We start from the raw sequence: 6,000 nt of genomic DNA on the forward strand, positions 1-6,000 counted from the left end.
TTTCTCCCTAAGTCGCTGCCCTATCTAGGGTTTGGGTCGATGAGCCTTGATGACCTGAAGTACCGGGTTGGATTGAATTAATTGAAATTAATTCAGTTTTTCGGATTGAGCTAGGTGCTTGGGCCGCGAATATTTATTCGAATTGGATATACGAATTTTGCCCACTACAATAAATAAGCTCATTATCATCACATTGAACGTAGTCTCCTATATGTTAATTAGATTATACTAAGAAAATAGATTGTTATCCATAAATACACGAATTTGGGATATTTTCTGAAAAAGCACCCAACTTATTTTTCTGCGTAGAAATATACATATTTCCAAACTTTTCTGATTTTGCAGAAAGAAATCTATATAATATATAGAAGATGAGGAGTTTCTTTTCTCCATTTATTCTCTCTTTCTCTCTCTCTCTCTCTCTCTTTATCTCTTCTCCCACTAATTTTTTTACTATTTTTAGTTTTACTTTTTTTTTTTGTATTTTAATTCCTTTCTAAATATTGTCAAATTTGATTAATGAAAAAATATTCAATATGCATCTTAAATTTAATATAGTATAAAAAATATCAGAAATGAATTTAAAACGAATAAGTTATGAAAAAAAATAAATTAAAATTTCAAATATTTTATTTTTTATTTTTCATTAAAAATTTACATTTTTTATTCATGTTCGTGTATAAAATATTTATATATTTATTGTGACACGTAATACTTTATAATAATTAAATATTCTTTAATTTTGATGCACGTGTATCGCACGAGTGGAAGTGCTAGTTAAAATTAAGAGTGGATTTTTAAAATGACCACTTTGATATTGTAAAAATAAAAAATGTCCACTAAAATAAAAAACTTAAAAAATGTTCACTGTTACCAAAATGCCCTTCACATTAAAAATTAAAAAAATGTCCACTTTACATCACCCCCTTTAAAAAATCCCGCAATTCACAACCAGTGTGAATTCACAACCAAAAGTTTTTGGTTGTGAATTGTGAATTCACAACCAATCGAATTCACAACCATAATTTTTTGTTTGTGAATTCACAATCAGTCGAATTCACAATCAAAATTTAATTCACAACCAGATTTTTTTGATTGTGAATTCACAACCTAAATTTAATTCACAATAAGAATTTTTTGGTTGTGAATTCAAAACCAGTCGAATTCACAACGAAAATTTAATTCACAACCGTAAACCCTAAACCCTAGTTGTGAATTATTACGATTGTGAATTCACAACTGAACTGAAACACTAAACCCTAGTTGTGAATTATTACAATTGTGAATTCACAACTGAACTGAAACAGTAAATTCACAACTGAACTGAACTGAAACCCTAAACCTAAACCCTAGTTGTGAATTATTACGATTGTAAATTCACAACTGAACTGAAACAGTAAATTCACAAATAAACTTAATCAGTAAATTCACAATTGAACTGAACTGAAACCCTAAACCCTAAACCCTAAATCCTAAACCTAAACCCTAGTTGTGAATTATTATGATTGTGAATTCACAACTGAACTGAAACAGTAAATTCACAACTGAACTGAAACCGTAAAACCTAGTTGTGAATTATTACGATTGTGAATTCACAACTGAACTGAAACAGTAAATTCACAACTGAACTGAAACCGTAAACCTTAGGTGTGAACCCTAAACCCTAAACCCTAAACCCTAAAATTTAATTCACAATCAAATTTTTTTGGTTGTGAATTAACAACCAGTCGAATTTACAATTAAAATTTAATTCACAACCATAATTTATTTTGGTTGTGAATTTGGGGTTTTTAAAGTTTGAATTCACAATTAAAACTATAATTTATTTTGGTTGTGAATTCAAGTTTTAGATGTGAATTCAAGAATATTAAGTTGTGAATTCATAGATTTGAGCGTTAATTCAAGAATATTATGCTGTGAATTCATAAATTTGGTTGTGAATTCAAGAACATTAATCAATTATCCAAAATATGTTTCTCTTTCAATCGATCAAATCTCTTTAATAAAATCCACAAATCATCACTAAAAAAAATATTACTCATTTTATTTTTTACAATAATTATAAGTTCTCATTTCAAATATTTCAAATACCGAATTCTGCATCAAGTATTTCCGCCGCAATTTGTGAATAAAAGCTTCTGGGCACCACTTCATTCAAATAAATGGACTCATTTTGGCCTCACATAAGAATCAATATACCTGTCAAATTGGCCTTGAAAATAGAGAATCCAATAGAGTCATGACAATTTCTGTAAATTGGCCTTTAACTATATCATGCATAACAGACTGTCATTCTAATCTGTAAAAATTCTTGAGCTCGGGATAACAATCTTCGAAAATAACAATTCTGGAAGAAAAGTTAAGAACAATCAAACAAGACTCCAACTGAGAGTCGGCGCGGCGAAGCCGCCTCCGGAAGCAGAAGCACATGGAGGAGCTGATGGCGCAGGTGGCCAAGCTCCGCCGCCAGAACCACCAGATCCTCACCATCCTCCGCGCCACCACGCAGCACCACGTCGCCATCGAATCCGAGAACGCCGCTTCAGATCTAAGGTTTCCGCAGCAAAACCCCCTAGCTCCGCCGCCAGAACCACCAGATCCTCACCAGCCTCCGCGCCCCCCACCGCCGTCCGACCCCATCCTCTATTGCCTGCGCCAGATCTGCCGTTCAGTGGGCAGCTCACGGCCGCGCCAGATCTGCCCAGCCGCTGCAACAACTCCGGCGAGGCGAATTGGAATTCAGGGGTGGGGCGAGTCAGCAGTGGCGGAGCAACGCTGCCGCGTGCGCGGCTCCCTCCGTCTCAGAACAACAGTGTAGTGGTGGTGGTGGGCGGCAACTGTGGAGCGGAGGCGAGGACGAGAAGGAGAGGAAGATGGAGGGAGAGAGAGAGAGAGAGTGACGTGAAGGTGAAGAGAGAGAGGAGAGAGAGAGAGAGAGAGAGTGACGTGAAGGTAAAGAGAGAGAAGAGAGAAAGAGAGAAATGAGTGGCCATTTTTTTAAATTTTAAAGTAAGGGGTATTTCTATCTTTTCAGTCAAAAAGTTGACAGTTTTTATTATTTTTATGTTAGTGGACAATTTTTATTTTTACAATATGAAAGTGGATAGTTTTATATATTAACTCTAAAATTAATATGACAATTAAAAGAACTTCGTTTTAATTACATAAAAGTTAAAAAATCCAGAAACAAAATAAAATTCCGCCTATAACGCCGCCTCACACATTACACGTGCATTCTTTCTCTCTCTCTCTCTCTCTCAAACAATCCACCAACAGACACCAAGCAAAGGAGTGTTTTAGAAATAACTTCTTCTTTGAAGCCAAGCAGCCCCTTCAAGAATCTATACTCCCAGCAATGGCTTCCATTCAGCAACTGATCTTCCTCACGGAGTAACCCAACATTACTTTAAGTATTAGTTAAATATTTTTAAAAATCAGTAGGCCGTCTTAGCTCAGCTGGTAGAGCGCGTGGCTTTTAACCACGTGGTCGTGGGTTCGATTCCCACAGACGGCGTTTTGCGATAATATATCATGCTCGTTGAATTCTTCCTATTCTGGTAACCTGGTAAATTTTTATTTTAAGTACTATTTTCCAGCTAAATCCATTTTATATTAATGTCGTTTTTTTTTTTTTTTCTTGTTATGTTTAAATAGCCTTCCTTTTACTCTACGCAGCCTCTTTCAATTTAAAAAAATCAAAGTTCATGTATTCCTTCAATTACGAAGGAAAATATATAAAGCAATAAACAATTTGCAACTCTCAGTTATTTTTCACATTTCAACGTTACTTTTCATAATTTGTTTACGTAGTAGCTATTTCACTACGAAGGCCATGGAAATGAAAGAAAAAGATGTTTCTGCTTATATAAGACTACATTAGGTAAGTATCGAGAGAGAGAGAGAGAGAGACTACATTAATTAGGTTAGAATTGGGGGGGGGGGGGGGGGGGGGGGGGGCATGGTGCTTTTATTGATTTATTTTGGAGAAAAGTTCATTGAGTCATTTTTAACCAATCATATTGAATGATTGAATCATTGTTTATAGTTCATCCAATAGTAATATGATTATGAGCTCATCAGTTGGCAAAGTGAGTGGCTTTCGGAATGCTAAGACCCTGCGCTTTTGTATTTTCTTCTTTCGATTTCGTGATCACAATCCACAGCCTCACCAAAGATGTGAAGTAATTGAATTTATTACAAGAAAAATAAAATATTTAATTGTATGACAAAGTGGGGCCCATTTCGTATATGGCCCAAATGATATTTGGAACAGATCGAATCCTTGAGGCCCAAAATCAAATGCATGAGTTATGTAATTTACACTATTGATGTTAAATGTACAACAATATATTTCGATTATTGTAGTGTCGCACCAGTAGAATACAATTTGTGTAGTATTCATTATCTTACAAAGGGTTAAGAAAAATATTAGGGGCACGACAAAATGCAGCTCAATTTGTAAGATACTTTTCGGTCGAAATTAAGTCACCATAAAGGGAATATGAGAAACTATTATTATTATTATTAAACAACTCCATAAAAACTTCATATAGAAATGTATATAATGCATGCATAAAACAAAAGCGTTTTTCATAAGTCAACGAATTTCAAATCGGAAGAAAAACCTTTTTCCTTTTCATGGGTAATTGAACGAATTCTTTGTTTTCTTTCTAGGAACAAGATTGCAGCTTCTTTTCTTTACCGCTCATTTGTGAAAAGAATGGTTTTCTTCTCCAAAGGCATAGATTCTAACTTGACCCCCCTTTTTTTTTCCAAGTCTTTGATCATAAAATTTCATATATCTTGCAAGAATCCTAAGCCAGTGACAAAATATCAGCCACATACTCAAATAACACAAATATATATATATATATATATATATATATATATATATATATATATAGGGGATGGCTACAGTAAAAACACTTCTTAAAATATAAATATAAACGTTTTTTAATGTATGAATTTTATTCAACAGAATTACGAATTCATCCAACATGGTTACGAATTGTGAAAAATAAATTTTTGCTATATTTGGGATTCGAACTCAGGACCACAAATTCATCCAAAAGGGTTACGAATCAACCGTAGATCTTGATGATCTAAGGGCTAAAAATCATTTATATTTTATACACTTAAGAGTGTTTTTATTCTAGCCCTCCCCTATATATATATATATATAAAGGCATCCTAGATATTTTGGCTACTAGTTTTGAATCAAATTCATATTCTTTGAATTATATATACTAAAATAAATTCACTTAAGAGTAAAGAGAGAATGGAAATCAAGCATAACCACAAATCGTAAAATCTTGTACCTCCTCCCTCACTATCATACAACTTGCTTAGGTATAGTATTCTATTCAAAGTTCAAACATACACGTACACAATGCTTAAAATTTGTTAGCAGATTATTGTTATTGTTGTATGTTTTAGAATAATTTCACTTATACTCCCTCCGTCCCTAAAATAAGTTCCTTTTTTTCCTTTTTGGGACGTCCCACCAATAAGTTCCTCTTTATTTTTTTTATTTTTGGACAACTACCCACCACTAATAATACTTTATTTATTCTTACTTTTCACTTATTCACCACTCTCAATACTAATTATAACACTTTTTCACCTTTTCACCACTCTCAATACTAATTATAACATATTTTTCTCAACTATCAATACACTTTACCATTTTTCCTTAAAACCCGTGCCGTCCCCAAAGAGGAACTTATTTTGGGGACGGAGGGAGTATTTTTTATTATTCGTTCAAATAATGTGATGTTGTAGTAAGTAGTAGGCGTTGTTGTAGGGAATGGAACACAGCACCTTCATAACAGTCAATGAGCTTTAACTCTGACCCAATTTTTGCTCATTTTCTATGCCCTAAACATGTTCTTTTGTGCTAAAAAATCGCAACACACGTTTGAGAATGGGGTAGAGGCAGAGACGGATCTACATGTATTGCTATGGGGGCACGTGCCCCCACAAATTATTTATTTATTTTCA

The 6,000-nt window shown here is 33.9% G+C and overlaps 1 non-coding gene across 1 annotated transcript; it reads left to right on the forward strand.

Moving 5' to 3' along the window:
• The first annotated feature begins 3,441 nt into the window (after positions 1 to 3,441).
• Positions 3,442 to 3,514, forward strand: TRNAK-UUU (transfer RNA lysine (anticodon UUU)). Its single transcript has one exon. It is a non-coding gene; the product is annotated as a tRNA-Lys (tRNA).
• Positions 3,515 to 6,000: the final 2,486 nt, after the last annotated feature.

The sequence above is a fragment of the Salvia miltiorrhiza genome, chromosome 8, assembly GCF_028751815.1.
Source record: "Salvia miltiorrhiza cultivar Shanhuang (shh) chromosome 8, IMPLAD_Smil_shh, whole genome shotgun sequence".
NCBI classification, from domain to species: Eukaryota; Viridiplantae; Streptophyta; class Magnoliopsida; order Lamiales; family Lamiaceae; genus Salvia; species Salvia miltiorrhiza.